The sequence below is a fragment of the Oryctolagus cuniculus genome, chromosome 16 (genome assembly GCF_051225735.1).
Source record: "Oryctolagus cuniculus isolate XC-2025 breed Fujian yellow rabbit chromosome 16, ASM5122573v1, whole genome shotgun sequence".
Classification (NCBI taxonomy): domain Eukaryota; kingdom Metazoa; phylum Chordata; class Mammalia; order Lagomorpha; family Leporidae; genus Oryctolagus; species Oryctolagus cuniculus.
The window spans coordinates 27,933,865-27,954,704 of NC_142882.1; the positions used below are offsets into that span (position 1 = coordinate 27,933,865).

The 20,840-nt window shown below is 42.4% G+C and overlaps 1 long non-coding RNA gene across 1 annotated transcript; it reads left to right on the forward strand.

Annotated features, from left to right (window-relative positions):
- Positions 1 to 1,076: 1,076 nt before the first annotated feature.
- On the forward strand, positions 1,077 to 9,140 carry LOC149121647 (uncharacterized). Its single transcript, XR_016222301.1, has 3 exons — positions 1,077 to 1,289; positions 5,202 to 5,324; positions 6,863 to 9,140. It is a non-coding gene; the product is annotated as an uncharacterized LOC149121647 (long non-coding RNA).
- Positions 9,141 to 20,840: the final 11,700 nt, after the last annotated feature.

A 20,840-nucleotide genomic window follows, 5' to 3' on the forward strand; every position in this document is an offset into this window, starting at 1 on the left:
AATTAAAAAAAAAGACATAATCTGTTAGCTTACTTGGTTATTACTATTCTTATTATTGTGCCTTAGCATAGGCACTGTATATATTACATATATTACATATACTCTCTATATATACATATACAAATATATATATTCATAGAGTTAAAAAAAGGGGGAATAAGCGAGGTGAAATCAGTGCCTTAGTCACAGAGATGGTAATTGCTAGAGCTGATATCCAAGACCAGATATATCTGAACTTGAGAGTTTATGGATTTTTAAAGAACTGGTACTGCAGCCATGTTCTAAAAACATAGCTCTCCAGTGGCCTTTAAAGAAAGCTGGACCTCAACACTAACAAAACACTACAATAGCTGCTACTTTTTGTCAGCCTTCTTGGGGAAGGATAATAGGTTTCTGGTTACCAGTGAGCTCTTTGACATTGAGATGTAGGAGAATTTAGAGCATTGTGATTTAGGAATTTTGAGGGGATGTCAAAGGGTTCAGGGTCTGAATTACAGATAAAAGAATATATAGCCTACCAACCTAACTAAGGTTTTCACAATGACACTGTTTGACCTACATATGTTCCTCTTTCTTTTTTCCACTCTCCAATATACTGAAGAAACTTTAGAAAATAAAAATGGATCAACTTAAAGTTTTATTTCTGAAAAAATTTTGCTCTTTGTAATGTGCAGGACCATTCTCCTTTGATGGGAGACACAGATACTTACCTGAATCTAGGTTGAAAATGTGATGTAAAAAGGAATTATGATAAATAGATACTTCGCAATTAAAAAAAAATCTGGTGCTGGACAACTATTTTTGCTATTCTCAGCAGATCCAAATAGGATGTTCATTCTGATATTGTTATTAGAAGCTATTCTTTGTAACACTTTTTTGCATCAGACATGTATTTACTTCAATGGAAGAGTGAGGGAGTGAGAGATCTCACATCTGCTGGTTCACTCTCCCAGATTCCAACATGTCACCAATGATCAATCCGGTCCCACTGACCTTGGAAAGCAACTCAAGTGCGCATGCGCACTGAGCACTCCTGGCCACCAGGCTTCTGTGCGCATGCGCAGCCCACAGAGCTCAGGAGCCAGGCGCGCCTGCTCAGTTGTGTGTTCAGGTGTTGCTTGGCAACAGTTACTGTGAGCTCAGAGAAGTACCTGAGCCCCTGGCTTGTGGCTCCAAACAGCTGCCACAGGTGCCTCAGGCCTGGGAGTCTGTGAGAGGTGCCCGCCAGTCTCGGCCCGGAAGAAGGCTTGCTGCTTCCCATTTCAGAAGGGGGATCAGGTGTGAAAATGGTGAGTTGGATGAAATCCCAGTCCGGGGTCTGTCAGCGCGGGTGGAGCAGCCCGAGACCACCTTAGGTATGGACTCCCTGACCGACCTCCTCCTTGAATAATTCATCCATTGTCACAGCTTTTTAATGGGCTGTGGAGCTGTTTCCGAGGGTCTATCATGTCATCTGCAGATACGGACTTTTGGTTTTCCTCCTTTGAAATTTGATGCCTTGTTTTCCTCTTTTTCGTTCTTTTTTTTTTTTTTTTTCAATCCCACACCCTGTGAGTGAAAGCTGTGGTTTGTCCAGCCCCTGTCAGTGTGACAAGCCTGGTTTGTCCGGGACCTCTGGCTGTGGCAATTTTGCTTTGTCGCATCCCTCTGGGCATGGCAGGCTGCTTTGTACCTTCCCTCTGGTTGTGACAGTCTTGCTTTTTCTGCACACCCTGGGTGTGAGTGCCCTTCTTTGTCCTGACCCGGGGACTGACAGCCTTGTTTTGTGCTCCCCCTCAGTGATAGATAGCTCTGGTTTATGCCGCCCCATGGGACTGACAGCCCTGCTTTGCCCTGCCCCTGTGGGTGTGACAGTCCTGCTTTGTTCTGACCCCAGGGTTGACAGCCCTTCTTTGTCCAGGTCCTATGGCTCTGGCAGTCTTGCTTTGTCCCACCCCTCTGGGCGTGGCAACCTGCTTTGTACTGCCCCTCAGGGAGTCACAGCCCTGCTTTCTACCGCCCCCTGGGACTGACAGCCCTGCTTTGCCCTGCCCCTCTGGGTGTGACAGCCCTGCTTTGTCCAGCCCCTGTAAGAGGGACAGACCTGGTTTGTCTGGGCCCTCTGCCTGTGGCAGTCTTGCTTGTCCCACCCCTCAGGGCATGGCATCCCTGCTTTGTAACACCCCCTGGGACTGAGAGCCCTGCTTTGTCCTAACCCCTGGGATTCAGAGCCCTGCCTTATCCTGTCCATTTGGGAGTGAGAACCAAGGGAACCTTTGCATTTCAAGTGTGAAGCGTAAATAGATGCTGAGTGAGAAAGATGTCTTCACAGTTGGTTATTTGAAAAAATTCCTCTGTGAAGGATTAACTGCTGTGTCTGAGAATGCAAGAGCACACAGGCCATGAACGAACTGAACTCTATTAAAAACACAATGAATTCAGAGCCCAGAATGAAAGTTGATCCAGAGTCACACAAGCTTAATGTTTACCCTTCTTCTCACTAAGGATGAACTTAATGTCAACCCTATTGCATGGCATATTTTATGTGTTGAAAGTAGATATCTCCATGTTTAAGTTGAGTAGAAAGTATGTGTAAAACATTTGTCATAAAGTGTGAATTCATTCCTTCTCTATAACTTGAATAGTAAAAACATTCTGTGTCAATATACAATGGGAGTATGGGAGAAATAATTTTAGTCTGGACTGGAGGACTAGAGAAGTCCCTTATTGAGAATATCTGGTACACCCAATGTTCCCTGTTACCACTTTCACAAGGTGACATAAGGACAGATATGTGCACTAGTAGAGTTTTCCCAAGTGTGTAATATAATCCATTGATGCATCACCAATGATTTCACTACATGAGAGCAAGCATCTTTATAAAGGGTTAGACATGAGTAGCCCTAAGAACCTTGTTTATTTGTTTCAGTGTCTTAAAGTAGAATAGAGTCATTGTTCCTATCCTCGTACTTTAAGCAAGCATCCATATGAAGTAACAGGGGTTCTATAACTACAATATAACTACCAGAACTTAAAATAAAAGTACTGACAATTATCATCAAGACTTGTGCTCACTTTTGATTTTCTCCATTCCTCATACATTTCTTTGAAACATGAGTTTGCTAAGTTAAGATTCATCAAAATTTGACTTGGATAGCACAGGGTTGCAGGTGGATTCTGATATATCATGTATGCTGTCCAGACAGCAGGACTGAGTACCCAGGAAATAGACGAATCATTCTTATTTGTTTTTGTTTTCACAGCTAAGGCGCCTGTTATTTTGCACTCATTTTTATCATGATTGTCACCTTTAAGGTGAAGGCAAACTGAGAGGCTTTTGAAAAACCACTGAACAGCATGTTGCTCTACTTAGAAATATCAAGACATCTACTCAGTTACTTATTGTATGGTATACTTTCCAGGTTTAAGAACAGGAAAACTTGGGCTGCAAGGGAAAGATGTGGCACTAATCACCCCTTTGTTAATTAAGTCTTTCATCATAAATCGCATTCCTTGAAGGCCTTGAGTTTCTTTATATTGGACCATCTTAATTATTTTTAATTAGGGGTCCGCGAAGTCCTGTTTTATCTAGCTAAGTTACAGCTTCCACAAACTTCATTTACTTTGAATTTGTTACTCATGGAGTTAGAGACTCTCTGCCTCCTATGAAATAAGTGGGTTCATTTAACTATGGAAAATTGAAGTATTGTTATAATGAAAGTGAAGTGTAAAATGTAAATAAGTTACTTCTGTTTTATGCTTGATAATTTTCCTAAAATCATACATGATTCTCTGATTAAACTTATTGAGGTCTCTAGATAAAATTCCAATTTGGACCACAGTATTGATTATACTGATGAAACTTTGTAAATGGGTGCATGTTGGAATCTGTGAGCACTAATTTTGTCCTTGTGCTGTAGAAATATCGAAGTCAATCAGTGTTCTTTTTATTTTGTTATTATATCATTAAAAATTTTAGTCTTCTAACTGGATTAAATTGTAGACTTTCAAAAAACACATTCATGTTTTTAAAAAAGGGCTGGTGCTATAGTGTAGTAGGCTAAGGGTGCCAGTTTCCATATGGGCACCGGTTCATGTCCCAGCTGCTCCTCTTCAGATCCAGCTCTCTATTTATGGCCTGAGTCTCTGCACCTACATGGGAGACCCAGAGGAGGTTCCTGGCTCTCAGCTTTGGATCAGCCTGGCTATGGCCATTTGGGGAGTGAACCAGTGGATGGAATATCTTTCTCTCTGTCTCTGCCTCTTTCTGCAGCTCTGCATCTCAAATAAATAAATAAAATATTCAGTAAAATACACACAAATAATGTGTTCATTTCATATTTTCTTTCTCCTATAACTAAGTTTGGTGGACATATTTCTAGCTTATTTCCCCTTATATTTTGTCTTATTTCTCTTTCTCTAAGTTAGGCATTTTAGGTGCCTGAAGCCACAATTTTTAATTTCTATAGATCTCTGTTAACTCTTTTATTTTTAATTCTTTGAAGATTTACATTATTTATTAGAACTGCAGAATTAGAGAGAGAGAGAGAATCTTTCATCCACTGATTCATTCCCTAAATGGACACAATGACTGGGCTGGGCTAGGCAGAAGTCAGGGACCAGGAGCCAGGAGCTTCTTCTGGAGCTCCCATGTGAGCAGACTGAATCCAGGAGCCAAGAGCTTCCTCCTGGTCTCTTACATGGGTGCAGTGGCCCAAGCACTTGGGATAACAACTCCTGCTTCCCCAGGTGCATTAGAAGGAAGATGGATCAGAAGTGGAGTAGCTGGGACTTGAACTAGCATCCATATGGAATGCTGGTGCTACAGGTAGTGGCTTAGTCCACTACACCACAACACTGGTCCCTCTGCTTACTTAATGGACTTTCTAGCTGCCTTCAGGTAAAACAGACTGAGGCGGGGATGTATTACTTTGTCAAGGTCAAAATAGCATATTACCCAAGATGGAGTGGTTTACATCACAGAAAACTAGTTCTCATTGTTCTGTATATTGGAAGTCCATGATCAAGGTGTTTGCAGCCTCTCTCTCTCTCTCTCTGGCTTCCAGTAAGCCACCATCCTGTTATGTCCTCACATGCTATTGCCTCTATTGCACATGCATCCCTGGAGAACTCACTGTGTCACATTGATACCTTTTAGACCATGTTTAGAGCAGCGCTGTTCACAATAGACAAAATCTGAAATAAACCAACGTGTTCATTAGCAGGTGAATGGATAAACAAACTGGCATAAATACATAATAGAATACCATTCCATTATAAAAAAGGATGAAGTCCTGACATTTGCAGCAAAATGACTGGAACCGGAAGACATCATGTTGAGTAAAGTAAGTCATACACAGAATGAGAAATACCACCTTTCCCCCGATATGTGGTATATAATATTTTTAAAACCCAAATGTTCAATGCTAGAGACAGGGAAAGGTAGAAGTGATAAAGAAAAGTTTGGGTCAAAAATAGATGAAATGGGCACTGTTTCATGTCCTAGTTGTTCCACTTCTGATCCAGCTCTCTTCTATGGCCTGGGAAAGCAGTGGAAGAGGGCCCAAGTCCTTGGGCTCCTGCACCTGTGTGGGAGACCTGGAGAAAGCTCCTGGCTCCTGGCTTTGAATCAGCTCAGCTCTGGTTTTTGCAGCCAATTGGGGAGGGAACCATTGGATGGAAGAACTCTCTCTCTTTCTCTCTCTCTCTCTGCCTGTCTTTCTCTCTCTATGTAAATCTGAATTCCAAAAATTAAATAAATCTTAAAAAACTAGATGAAGCTAGGTGTTGTTCTTTAATTGCAAAAACAAATAGGAAATTTTATCATGGAAACCTGGGGGAAAGATATCTGGGACATAGAGAAACTCATATTACTACCTCACAAACTTGGTTTGTAATTTCAAAATCAATAATAAAATATTTCTATGTAGAAAAGAAATATAATTACACAGAAATACTACTGTGGGAGATAGCTCCCAACCTGCAGAAACTAACGTAGGTGGTTTTGCAGGGGAATTAAATAAATAGTTTGCTATCATGAGAGGAGGAAGAGAAGGTTGCTCTGCTGGTTTTGGAAAGTGATTCCCAGGGCACTGAGGGAGCTAAAACAGGAGCATTGTAAAGATATGTAATGTTGCCTCACAAATATTTCAGTTGCTTTCAGATATACTATTTTCTTTTTTTTAACTTTTATTTAATGAATATAAATTTCCAAAGTACAGAATATGGATTACAATGGCTTCCCCCCCATAATGCCCCTTCAACCCGCAACCCTCCCCTTATCCACTCCCTCAGATATACTATTTTCATAAATTACTTCCAAAATGTTTTGCTTGGTTTGGATCAGCACACTTTATGCAATATTAATGCCTCTAAAACTCCACAAATAGATTTCATTTTCCAAATTCAAGCCTTCACAAAAATAGTACATTCTTCTGGACAGTCTACTTGAAGGATATATGTGCCTACATTGAAGAAAAATATGTTGATGCCACGTAAGAATTGTGATCGCCTTAGATTCTGACTCCTAAAATCTCAATTGTTCAGGAGTAACTATGACAGAATTATTCTCTTTTCTAGAATCAAGGAACAGATCACTCAGCCCAGATAAGTTATTGGCCACAAGGACAATTTTAACATTATTTTATATATTTTCTTAAGTTTCTCCACATCAAATCTTATTTTCCATTTTTTAGAATCATCTTACAGATCAGTCAAAACTTTAAATCTATGTTTAATATCTAATCATCCCATGTAAAGCTTAAAACTACTTCAGATATTGTGTAAATGCATCCAAATTTGCTTAGTTTTAGTTCTGTACACTGAAAGGTAGTTTAATTTTCACCTTTGTTAACTTAGGGTTTTTTTTTCTGACTGCTTACAGGTTAATGTGAGTAGACTGGACTGGACTGAAGTCTCCATAGAAACTCCAAATGTGGAGCTCTTCACAGAAGTAAACAGCTTTTCAAAGACCAAGAAAATCAAAAGACTAGCTATTCAGTAGTAACTCTCCAGGAACATCTGAAAATGGAAATTTGGCTGCCAAGTTTCTTTGTCCAAAAGGCTGAATTCTAAGCCTTCATCTGTGCCCTATGCCCTATGAGAAGTAAGAGAGAAAGCATCTAAACTGTCTCTGAGTAATGTTGATGACTTTGGCTTCCCTTGGGATAGATAGGAATGTGTATTTTGGGCCTCCCTTGGAGTCAATAAATGCAGGAAAAGATACACAAAAGACTTCCAATTTCTCAAACCTGCTCCAAAGATGGACCAGACCATGTCTTCCATTGCTATGATCACTTACCATCTATCTTTGATCCAGAGAAAGGGCTGGAGAGTGTGATTTTGCCAATCAAAGCACTGGCAAATTATACTCAACATACATTCAGTGACAGTGCTCCAGGAATTTTCTCGCTAAATGCTAAAGTTTTGCTAATGAGGAAATCAATTCTCTTTGGTTGAATGGCTTTGGATGCCCTTACAGCTATCTATGGTAGAACTTGTGGTCTCATTAAAACAGAATATTGGGGCCAGAACTGTGGCATAGTAGGTAAAGCCACCACCTGCAGAGCCAGCAACCCATATGGGCGCTGATTTGAGTCCTGGGCTGCTCCACTTCCAATCCAGCTCTCTGCTATGGCCTGGGAAAGCAGTAGAAGATGGCCCAAGGCCTTGGGCCCCTGCACCCATGTGCAAGACCTGGAAGAGGCTCCTGGGTCCTGGCTTTGGATCGGTACATCTCTGGCTGTTGTGGTTATTTGGGGAGCGAACCAATGGATGGAAGACCTCTCTCTCTCTCTCTCTCGTTCTACCTCTCTGTGTAACTCTCTTTCAAATAAATAAAATTTTTTAAAGAAAAATATAAAATGATAAAAATGTCAAATTTAGTGAATCCCTTTTTTGAATAACTTTCATGTTCTACACACCAAAGAGCTGGATCAAGGGGAAGTGAGAGACATAAGTTTTGAAACTGCATTCCATCTTGAAACTGCAAAATTGCATTCCATTTTTTTTTTGACAGGCAAAATGGACAGTGAGAGAGACAGAGAAAGGTCTTCCTTTTTCCTTGGTTCACCCCCCAATGGCCACGGTGCTGATCCAAAGCCAGGAGCCAGGTACTTCTCCTGGTCTCCCATGTGGGTGCAGGGCCCAAGGACTTGAGCCATCCTCCACTGCACTTTTGTGCCTCAGCAGAGAGCTGTACTGGAAGAGGAGCAACTGGGACAGAATCCGGTGCCCCGACCAGGACTAGAACCCGGTGTGCCAGTGCCACAGGCAGAGGATTAGCCTATTGAGCCATGGCACCAGCCTCCATTTTTATTTAAATATTAGCATTTTGTCCATCATGGATTTAAAAATTAATTTTGATTTTCTAAAAGATTTATTTATTTATTTGAAATTCAGAGTTACACTGAGAGGAGAAACACACACACACACAGAATTTTCCATCTGATGGTTCACTCCCCAAATGTCCGCAATGGCCAAGGATGTGCCAGGTGGAAGTCAGGAGCCATAAGCTTCCTCTAGGTCTCCCACATTCGTGTCAGGAGCTCAAACACTTGTGCCATCTTCCACTGCTTTTCCCCAAGCCATTAGTAGAGAACTGGATCAGAAATGGGGCCCCTGGGATTTGAATTAGTGCCTATATTGGATGCTAGCATTGCAGGCAACAGCTTTACCATATAAGCCACAATGCCCACCCTTAATTTTGATTTCACATTATTAAAGTTATCACATTGTATATAGGTATGCAATTAAAATAGTTTTGAATGAAAATATCTTATTAAATATTGTTTACCTTTTTTACTTATTGTTTTGATGGCTCCTTTAATTGTGGGCTATAGGTGTCACATGTCTAATCTCTCTCCAAAGAAGGAAAAATAGAATACTTTGCATTTCTCTGCCCTCAAAAGATGAAAAATAGTAATATGCATAAGCAGCCATGAAGCTGGAAGTCACAAGCCAGAAGACCACAAGCTCCTGTGTATATTACTGGTCTAGTTGTTAATCAGAGCCACCCATTCTAGATATGTCTCCTTTACTTGGAATCTGAGAGGGGAGGAGCCATTTGAATAGCCATTCACTCTTGCAGCCTGATAAAAGAGGCTAGCAATTGGGAGAGTCATTTTTTTTTTCTCAGAGACCCGGATGAGAGGACATGCCAAAGTTGTTCTCTACTTCCCCTTCCCTACACCTTTTCTATTTTGGGGCAGCTTTACTTCTCAAATTTGCCTCTGTGTGTGTGTGTGTGTGTGTGTGTGTTTGGTTTCTCATCTTTTGAATAAAATTTATCACTTTGTGCATCATATATGTACATTTACTTAGAAAGCTTCTCAGTGGAGAAGACAAGGACCTGGACTAAAAATTAGAATCTACTGCCCGCACTTCAACAGGGAGACAGCATTGTGGCACAGTAGGTTATCCACTGCCTGCAATGGGAGTATGAGTTTGAGTCTCTGCTGCTTTACTTCTGAGCCAGCTCACTGCTAATGTGACTTGAAAGACAGCAGAAGATAGCCTAAATATTTAGGACCCTAGCTACACATGTGGGAGACGTGGATGGGGTTCTTGGTTCCTGATTTCAGCCTGGCCAACTGTGGTCATTGCAGCCATTTGGAGAGTGAACCAGCAAATGGAAGCGCGCTCTCTCTCTCTCCCCCTCTTCCTCTCTCCCTCTCTCCCTCTCTCCTTCTCTCATTGTCTGTGACTGCCTTTCAAGCAAATAAAATAAATATTTAAGACCCAAAATGAAAACATTATTAACTTAACTGGTGGTGGAGATATAGGAATAAATGACAAAATGTCAAAATATCTATGTAAACCCATCCATGGTGTTGAGGTTATGTCCCTCCACATTGCAGGAGTGGACACAGGATCCCCATTCTCATATACTCCCAATAAGCAGTTTCTACTTTCTATATTCCCCACCCTGCATTCCTCACTGTTTGCAGTGCTTGCTAATGGTCCCATCTGTGACACATTCTTTGCCATCCCAAGGGCATATTCAGAACCCACAGAGCTGATTAAGGATTAGGATCACAAAGAAAGCCTGTTGATGGTAAATCTCTAGACTTTAGGGCATTCACTCCTTGAAGTAAGTGGGGACCAGTATTGGGATGCTAATTTCCAGATGCCCTCTTGTGAGATGTGACTTGCTTCTGTCATTTCTCTTGTTTTGCTCTTTCCAGATGTTGACACAAGCTCTTTGCTTCTGGATGAAATTTTAGTCTTTTACTCAAGGATATTTTCCCTCTTGATCATTCCCCCAACCCCACAACTCTCCAGACTGCCTCTGCTTAACTGGAGAGAAATTATTTCTAAAACGAAATTCTTAAAAATCAATCTGTTATTTAATATTCCATTTTTCTTTTCTTTTCCTTTTTTTAAAAAAAGATTTATCTATTTGTTTGAAAGGCAGAGTTATAGAGAGGCAGAGAGAGAGAGAGAAAGAGGTCTTCCACTCTCCAGTTTACTACCCCAGATAGCCACAATGGCCGGCGCTGCACCAATCTGAAGCCAGGAGACAGGAGCTCCCTCCCATGCAGGTGCAGGGGCACAAACACTTGGGCCATCTTCTACTACTTTCCCAGATCTTAATAGAAAGCTGGATTGGAAGTGGAGCAGCCAGGACTTGAACCGGTGCCCACATGGGAAGCTGGCACTGCAGGTGGCTTTACCAGCTATGCCACAACACTGGCCCCTAACCTTCCTTTTTTTCTTAGTATATGATTCAGACTCTAATTTGGTTATAAAAGCTCACAGGACCATTCCATGCTTCATCTCCAAATCCATTACCCAGTGCCTGCCAGCTCTGTAGCCCCAGTGGCCTTCGCATGTTTCCTACAGAAAACCAAGTACACTGGGACTTCAGGACATTTGCACCTTCTCAAACTTCCACCTGTAACACCTTCCTCCTGTCTACTTTCACACACACATGGGCCATACTTAAAAGAAACTTCCTTAAGAAGCTTTTCTTAATTACCCTACTCTCTATCACTCTATACCTTTGGCACACCACCTCATCACAACACATTTGTTTCTCTCAGAATTTATATCACCATTTAGCATCTGTGGTAATTAACCTAATCATCCCTCAGTATCAGTGACATATTTGCTCCAGGAACCCAGAAGTTACCAAAATAGTACAGGAAAAACCTTAAGTGGGCCCAAGCTGCTTGTTGCTGAATGGCAAGTTCACCAGAGATAAGAATAGATGCAAGGGGATGGGTTTACTTGAGAGGCTACCAGCATTGTGGGAATGGTGGACATTCCAACCTCACTATTTATCAGAGAATCTTAAGGTATAAATGGGGGTTAAAAGATATTGGGGGATAATATGTTTATAGCACTGATTCAAATTCTATCCATGATGAAGTTATACAAATAATGCATATATTGATATTTTTATTGCAAAAATTTAAAACTTGTATAATGTTCTTGTGCTTTTTGAAATAAAATATCTTATATGTGTATAAAAAAGATATTGGGGGGCCAGCACCGTGGCTCAATAGTCTAATCCCCCACCTTGTGGCGCCGGCACACCAGGTTCTAGTCCTGATCGGGGCGCCAGATTCTGTCCCGGTTGCCCCTCTTCCAGGCCAGCTCTCTGCTGTGGCCTGGGAGTGCAGTGGAGGATGGCCCAAGTACTTGGGCCCTGCACCCCATGGGAGACCAGGAGAAGCATCTGGCCTCCTGCCTTTGGATCAGCACGGTGCGCTGGCCGCGTCGGCCATTGGAGGGTGAACCAATGGCAAAGGAAGACCTTTCTCTCTCTCTCACTGTCCACTCTGCCTGTCAAAAAAAAAGATATTGGGGGATAAAATGAGCTCAGATGATTGATAAGCATATGTCCAAAGTACTTGACAACTGGTTGTGCTTGAAACTGATCGGGCAGTTGTTCATTTGATATAAGGCTTGACTAGTTACAACAGGTGGTCCTAGTTGTTGGTCTGGTTTGTCATTCTGGTGATTTCTCTGAGGTCAGTTCCTGGAATTCTTAAGCAAGAATTATTTGTTTAAACACAATTCTGAGTAGCTAGCAATTAGCTTTGATTGAGAAGAATGTGAAAAGTGAAAGGAAGATACATTGTTTTAGTTGTAGGTACATGACTAGTCACAGGGTTAGGCTGTGAAAAATGAAAAGGAAATGTATTCATTATGGTTAACAAAAATACATGGATACTTAAGTCCCTTGAATGAAATGACATAACATTTGCATATAGCTATGCACATCCTCCTGCATATTTTAAAATGAAAGTTACGAATATTTAATACAATATAAATGCTATATAAATTGTTGTTATACTGTATTGTTTATGGAGTAATGACATGCAAAGAATCTGTAAGTCTTCAGTGTAGATGCAATTAAAATATTTTTCTTTTAATCTTACTTTATATGAAATTTTAAAATGTTTATTTATTCAGTTTTTATTTGCAAAGGAGGGGATAGAATGAGAGAGATACAAAGAAATAGATTTTTTTCAATCTACTGCTACATTTCCTTTCTTTAAAAGATTGATTTATTTATTTGAAGTCAGAGTTACACAGAGAGAAAGGAGAGGCAGAGGCAGAGAGAGAGAGATAGAGAAAGAGAGAGAGAGAGAGAGAGAGGTCTTCCATCTGATGGTTCACTCTCCAGTTGGCCCCAACAGCCAGAGCTGTGCTGATCCAAAGCCATGAGTCAGGAGCTTCCTCTGGGTCTCCCACATGGGTGCAGGAGCCCCAGGACTTGGGTGATCTCTCACTGCTTTCCCAGGCCATAGCAAAGAGCTGGATTGCAAGTGGAGCAGCCAGGTCTCGAACCGGCACCCATATGGCAAGCCGGCGCTTCAGGCCATGCCGTTAACCCACTGCACTACAGCACTGGCCCCTGCTTCATTTCCTAAATGCCCCCAAAAGCCAAGAATAGGCCAAGATGAAACTGAGATCCTGGAACTCCTGGTCTTCCACATGGCAAACAGAGATTCAATCACTTGAACAATCACCAGCTCCCTCCCATAATTCACATTACCAGTAGGCTGGATCTGAGCCACGGTAGTCAAGACTGAAACCAAGCACTCTGTTGTGGAATTTGAGCATCCCAAATGGCAACCTAACCCACTGTGCCACAACACCTGCCTTGCAGATGCAATTACATATATTTTGAGCCATAGTTGGTTAAATTCACTAAGGCAGAACTTATATGGCTTTTGAAGGGCAACTATATGGTCATTTGCTTAAAATCAATAGCCACTCCTCTCAAGCTGGGTAAACGTGTTCTTTTAAATGGTTCAAGGTTATATTGCCAGTGGTACCTAGAAAAGTAGGTAGTCAATAAATGTTTGTTGAATGAATACAGCAATATTTGTCATCCTTGGCCACCTTGACATGGGGAGGTTGGTTCTGTTTTTTGTATTATAGAATGTTCAGCAGCATCCTTGGCCTTGACCTATTAGAAGTTATAGCATACCTATCATTCCCTCAGAACAATCAAACCTGTCTCCAGAAATTAAAAAAAAATGTCTTTTTGGGGATGGGGTCAGAAGTTGCCCATTGGAACAACAGTGGACTCAAATAATAAGGGAATATTTGACCAATACATCTCAAACTGTAATAATCTTGTCTATATTGCTACCCTTAGAACGTGATTCATGAGATGATAAATTTCATGTATCCACTAGTTGCATTGTGAGATGCCCGATATCTAACTAAACATTGCTTTTAGATGTGTTTGTGAGGATGTTCTTGGAAGAGATTAGCATTCAAATTAGTGGACAGAATAAAATAGATGGCTCTCACCAAGGAGGGTGGCCATCGACTAATCTGACACAGAGAGAAAAAGAGCAGAGAAGAATTGATGCTCACCCCATCTGCCAGCATGAGTGTGACATTTTTCATCCCCTGCCCTTGATGCTCTTGTTTCTCATGTCTTCAGACTAAAATTGGAGTCTACATCATTAATTATATGACTCTCAGGGCTTAAAACTACATCAATGGGCCGGCGCCGCAGCTCACTAGGCTAATCCTCCGCCTAGTGGCACCGGCACACCGGGTTCTGGTCCCGGTCGGGGTGCCAGATTCTGTCCCGGTTGCCCCTCTTCCAGGCCAGCTCTCTGCTATGGCCAGGGAGTGCAGTGGAGGATGGCCCAAGTACTTGGGCCCTGCACCCGCATGGGAGACCAGGAGAAGCACCTGGCTCCTGCCATCGGATCAGCGCAGTGCGCCGGCCGCAGCGCGCCAGCCGTGGCGGCCATTGGAGGGTGAACCAACGGCAAAGGAAGGCCTTTCTCTCTGTCTCTCTCTCTCTCACTGTCCACTCTGCCTGTCCAAAAAAAAAAAAAAAAAAAACTACATCAATGGGTTTCCTTAAATTTGAATTAGTAGATGCAGTATGAGATTTCTCAGTTTCCATAACTGCATGAGCCAATACCTTATGATAAATATTTATCTACCTACCTATCTACCTGCTATCCATTGTGTTTCTATATGTTTTTAAGGGTGCTTTAAAGTTTTTAAAAGGGCTGGCACTGTGGTGTAGTGGGTGGAGCAACCACCTGAGATGCAGGCATCTCATATGGGCCCTGGTTCAAGTCCTGGCTGCTCCACTTCTGATCCAGCTCTCTTTTATGGCTTGGGAAAGCAGTAGAAGATGGCCCGAGTCCTTGGGTCCCTGCACCCATGTGAGATACCTGAGGAAGCTCCTGGCTCTTGGCTCCTGGCTCCTGGCTCCTGGTTCAGATCTGTGCAGCTTCAGCCATTGTAGCCTTCTGGGGAGTGAACCAGTAGATGGAGGATGTTTCTCTTTGCCTTTGACTCTTTGTAACTCTGCTTTTCAAATAAATAAATACATCTTAAAACATAAAGTTTGTGGGCCAATGCTGTGGCACAGTGGGTTAAAGCCCTGGCCTGAAGCACCAGCATCACATATGGATGCCAGTTCTAGCAGACTGCTCCTCTTCTGCTCCAGCTCTCTGCTATTGCCTGGGAAAGCAGTGGGAGATGGCCCAAGTCCTTGAGCCCCTGCACCCATGTAGGAGACTTGGAAAAAGCTCCTGGCTCCTGACTTCAGATCAGTGCAGCTCTGGCCGTTGCGGCCATTTGGGGAGTGAACCAGCAAATTTAAGACATCTCTCTCTGAATCTACCTCTCTCTGTAGCTCTTTCAAATAAATAAAATAAATCTTTAAAAATAATTTTTCTTTTTTTGACAGGAAGAGTGGACAGTGAGAGAGAGAGAGACAGAGAGAAGGTCTTCCTTTATCATTGGTTCACCCTCCAATGGCCGCTGCGGCCGGTGCACTGCCGCCAGTGCACCATGCTGATCCGAAGGCAGGATCCAGGTGCTTCTCCTGGTCTCCCATGCGGGTGCAGGGTCCAAGGACTTGGGCCATCCTCCAGTGCACTCCCAGGCCACAGCAGAGAGCTGGCCTGGAAGAGGGGCAACCGGAACAGAATCTGGCACCCCGACAGGGACTAGAACCCGGGGTGCTGGCACTGCAGGTGGAGGATTAGCCTATTGCATTGTGGCGCTGGATAAAAATAAAGTTTTTAAAAGCAGTTTACTGGGTGGGAGGGAAGTTATGGGGGGGAAGCCATTGTAATCCATAAGCTGTACTTTGGAAATTTATATTCATTAAATAAAAGTTAAAAAAAAGCAGTTTACTGGCCAGCACTGCAGCTCAATTTTGGTCTGATTGAGATATTTCCAAGGGTTTGTCCTCCATCTTGGACATTCTTTCTTCTGCCACACCAAGTGTGGTGTTAAGACTTCCCACTGTATTTTTGACATATTCATTTCTAATATTTTTGGTGATTTTTCTTTAAAATCTCAATCTCATGGGAAAATTTTTTCTGCATGTCATGTATGAATTTCTTGAACTCATGAATTTGCTTCTCATTGCTTGTGAGTAATCCTATGGTCATTGTTTTGAATGCCTTTTCAGGCATGGTATCAGTCTTTTCGTCTTCATATTCTAATACTGAAGTGTGATTATTTTCCTTCGGGGGAGTCATGTTGTCTTCCATATTCTTGTTTCTTATATTTCTGCATTTATTTTTAGGCATTTGTGGAAATTCCTATTGGTTTTCTCCTCTGATGGATTTTACCTTTGAACTATGACTTTCTGGGTTCTTGGAGAGTCTGCTGTTTTACTGAATACCTAGAAGCATTTGCTGGGTGTGGCCAGGGAGCTCTGGTTAGTGCTCCAGTGTGGGGTGAGCATTCACGGTGACACCTATGTTGGGCACGGTAGTTCTCTAATTGTCAGCATGAGGAAGGTTATGATCATTTCTGTTGCCATAATCACACTCTCACCTCCTCTCTTCCAAGGTTATAAATGCTCAAGGTTAACCCACTGTGGTGCAACCCTCATCCCTGATGCCACATGAACCACCCAAAGGGTATCTGTAGTCCTCAGTGTGAGCACAGAACCCTCTGTAATGACCCACCCCAGGTAGTCAGGGAGCTCTGAGTCTCTAACACAAGACAGTGTCTAGAGACCCAGCTACACCTTTTCACCTATCATGCAGTCAAGAGTTCTCATATCATAGCACAAAAGATTCCCACAGCCGTGGAATATAGAGGATCCTCTCCACACTGAGCTTGTCCTGTCCATGGAGAAAGCAGCAGAGACATCCATAGCTAGCTTCCTATGTGTACTCCACCTTGGCCATTTAAACCTCAGAGCCTGGAATATGTTGAGAGGCTGGGAGCACATCATAGTCCAGACTCAAATCAGTGGGAAATTTAACTTTTTCCCCTCTGGGAGAATCCTCTGGTTGCAAGCATGTGCAATAGCCACTGCAGCCTCTGCTGGTGTCAAAATGGTGCCTTCCCCCCAAGAGTTGCTGGGTGTTCTTGTCAGAGGATGTAGAGAATGAAACCTGCTAGTATTTCATTAAATTAGGCAGATAACCTGACCCCTGCTAGGAATCCATGAAAGACTTAAAGACAATGTGGCTTGCAAGGCTCTCTCTGAGGCAATAACACTAGTGGCTTGGGATGCCACAGTTTACTCTCACCTTGCTCCCCAAAGCTGGCACCCCCTATAGTTCCTGGCTTTTGGGGGGGTCATCCGTGGTTTCTCCACTCATTGCACATGTCTGCACCTTCCATGCTACTCCACTATAGCTCTCTTCCTTCTGTAGAATTTCAATTGCAAACTTCTATCCAACTCTCCCCTAGGAATGCACGTCCTCCGCTTTTCTTCTGCTATTTTCAACTCATCTAAAGCAGTACATCTTTTGCCTATTCAATCATCTTAGACTCCCTCCATAATAATATTCTGGGTAGAGGAAAATTTAAACAACTTATATCTCTCTCTTCATTGAGAATGTAGTGTGCAGGAGGAGGGGTAGAAGAAGGATTATCAACTCAACATATTTAGAAAGCATCCAGAGACAGCGCGATGATGTACCAGGTAGAGCCACCACCTGCAGTGCTGGCATCCCATATGGCTGCCAGTACGAGTCCTGGCTGCTCCACTTCTGGCCCAGCTCTCTGCTATGGCATGGGAAAGCAGTAGAAGATGGCCCACGTCCTGTGACTCTGCACCTGCATGAGAAACCAGGAAGAAGAAGATCCAGGTCCCTGGCTTCATGTCGGCCCAACTCTGACCATTGCAGCTATTTGGGGGAGTGAAACAGCAGATGAAAGACATCTCTCTCTCTCTCTCTCTCTCTCTCTCTCTCTCTCTCTCTTCCACCTTCCCTCCCTCCCTCCCTCCCTCCCTCCTTCCCTCCTTCCCTCCCTCCCTCTCTGTAACTCTGCCTTTCAAATAAATAAGTCTTAAAAAAAATAGAAACCATCCAGGTGATACAAGATAGTTAGGTACTATACTAGCTAGGATAGTAGATAGTGAGAAGAGAAATGTTCCGGAAATAGTTTGAATTGAGAGTCAGCCTTGATTCGCTGATGTATAAGATAAAAGAAAGGGAAGAGTGGAGAAATTTTCCAAGAAAGTGAGATTAGTTGTTTTATGAGATAGCAAAGATTGTCAAAGGAAAGATGTCTAAAAAAGACAGATAATACAAATGTTCGTGAGAATATTCAAGAGTTATATATTTGGACACAATAAATTTAAGATGTCTATTGCATATTCATGTGGAGTAGGCAATTGGAAAGGGATAATGATACGGATTTGAAGACATAAATATAAAGATAGTACATAAATCCATGAAACTGGGTGGGACTTCCAAGGACTATAGGGACTCTAGTAGAGCACAGAATAATTTAAATGACTGCATTGCATTCCACTGTGTGAGTGAACCAACACTTATTCAATGGTTCTTTATCAATATTTATAACTAATGTTTTATAATCATAAATGTCACTTTTATAACATCATTTTGTTTACACAGATATGGAATACACCTATAGCTTGTCAATATAATCAGGTGGAAGATATTATCAGGAGGCAGGATTTTTAATCCAGGTGAGTCTGAGTCAAATGGATTTTCCACTTCTCTGGATGTCAACAAGATTCAACATTTTGGCTTCAATATTATGATGTATTAGTTCCCATATTGCTACTGTAAATGAAATACATGAGAGGGGCCTCTTGGGAAAGAAAAGTTTGGTTTGCAGTTGGGAGATTCAAAGATTGGAGCTGGCGCTGTGGTGCAGCGGGTTAATGCCCTGGCCTGAAGCACCAGCATCCCAAATGGGCGCCAGTTTGAGACCCGGCTGCTCCACTTTTGCTCCAGCTCTCTGCTATGGCCTGGGAAAGCAGTAGAAGATGGCCCAAGGCCTTGGGCCCCTGCACCTGCAGAGGAGAACCAGAAGAAACTCCTGGCTCAAGGATTCAAATGGGCGCAGCTCCAGCCATTGCGGCCATTTGGGGGGTGAACCAGCGGATGGAAGACCTCTCTCTCTCTTTCTCTCTCTCTCTTCCTCTCTCTCTTTCTCTGCCTCTCCTCTCTCTCTCTCTCTCTGTAACTCTTTCAAATAAATAAATAAATCTTAAAAAAAGGTCAAGATCAAGTAGCCCCATTAATCTGTCATCTGGTGGAGGCTGGTAATGGTGGAGTCAATGTGGATGAATGAACACGTGGTGATCCAGAAAGCCGATAGAGAAACTAGGGCATTTTCAGCTTAAACAACTAGCATGCTCATGAGGTTACCTTTAAAGGGAAAGCCCCCAGTCACTTATAGACCTTCCATTAGACCCACTTCTTAACCACTGCAACTAGATCAAGTCTTCACCCTAATTGATTAACCATTAGCATTAATCCACTAACTACTAATGTCTTTAAGATTTTGGGTAGCCAAATTCTCTTCAATCCATAACATGTGGAGTTTAAATTTGTCCATCTTAGAAATATTTCTTAAGAATTTCTTTTATGTTTCAAGTACAATATTGGCATTAGGTGTGATATTGAGGGAGGTGATCAAATGTCATGAGCTCATGAACTAAGTAGCTCAAAGAACACAAAAAGGTAGCATGAGAACCCAGTGTTTGACCTAAAATGTGAACCCAACTAGTTTCTACATTAGGTGCCAGTGGGACTAGAGGCCAGGTTGATTTTTCATTAAGAAAATTCAACAGTTTAACTTACATTCTTTCCAAAATTAGCTTTGGTGCTTGGGAAGGGGAATGCTTTAGCTCAAGGCTTAGAAATTACTGGGGAATCCTTATAAGAATAAATCTTATGGGCTGGAGCTGTGGCACAGCAGGTTAAAGCCCTGGCCTGAAGCACCAGAATCCCATATGGGCGCTGGTTCTAGTCCCAGCTACTCCTCTTCCAATTCAGGTCTCTGCTATGGCCTGGGATAGCAGTAGAAGATGGTCCAAGTACTTGGGCCCCTGCACCCTCATGGGAGACCTGAAAGAAGCTCCTGGCTCCTGTCTTCAGATCAGTGCAGCTCCAGTTGTTGATGCCATCTGGGGAGTGAACCAGCATATGGAAGACCTCTCTCTCTGTCTCTTCCTCTCTCTGTAACTCTGTATTTCAAATAAATAAAATAAATCTTTGAAAAAAAGAATAAACCTTATTTTATAGTAACAAAAGATTATGAGTTATAGAAACATTCCATCACTATTCCAAGGATGTATCGTCCACTATATAATAAATTTCACTTGCCCTCCTGTGCCAGAAAATTTTATAAGGATGTTAGGATGTTTGGAGAAAGATCAGTTTCCTTGCTGTTAGGACCTACTAGACCTATTTTAAGAAGAGAGTGAAGGGCTGGTGCAGTGGTGTAGTGGGTAAAGTCACCACCTGCAGTGCTGGCATCCCATATGGGTGCTGGTTCGAGTCCCAGGTGCTCCACTTCTGATCCAGCTCTCTGATATAGCCTGGGAAAACAGTGGAAGATGAACCAAGTCCTTGGGCCCTGCACCCCATGGGAGACCAGGATAAGTACCTGGCTCCTGCCATCGGATCAGCATGGTGCGCCGGCTGCAGCACGCCGGCCGCAGCGGCCATTGGAGGGTGAACCAACGGCAATGGCAAAGGAAGACCTTTCTCTCGGTCTCTCTCTCTTACTGTCCACTCTGCCTGTCAAAAAAAGAAAAAAAGAAAGTAGGGCATGAAGTCTTCTATTTTTTTCCTTTATGGGTATGTATTGTTGGCAGTAGTAGATGGCCTTGAGTTTCAGCAGGAGGAAAACAGATTCCAGGTTTGTAGCTAATTGAGAATGTGTCCTGCTGCAGGTAGAAATAATCAATTATTATTTTCTGGGTTATTATTTCATATATCCCTATTTTCCAAATAAATCTCTGATGTTGATTAATCATGTGAAAACATTTGTGGGTAGTCAACAAATGTTGCTATAAACCTTAAAGCATCAAACATAACTTAGTATATGCTCATTTCTAACAGAGGTGTCATTTCTAATAGAATTTGGTTACCCAACCTGGTTTTTCCCAAGTAGTTTATCTCAGATCA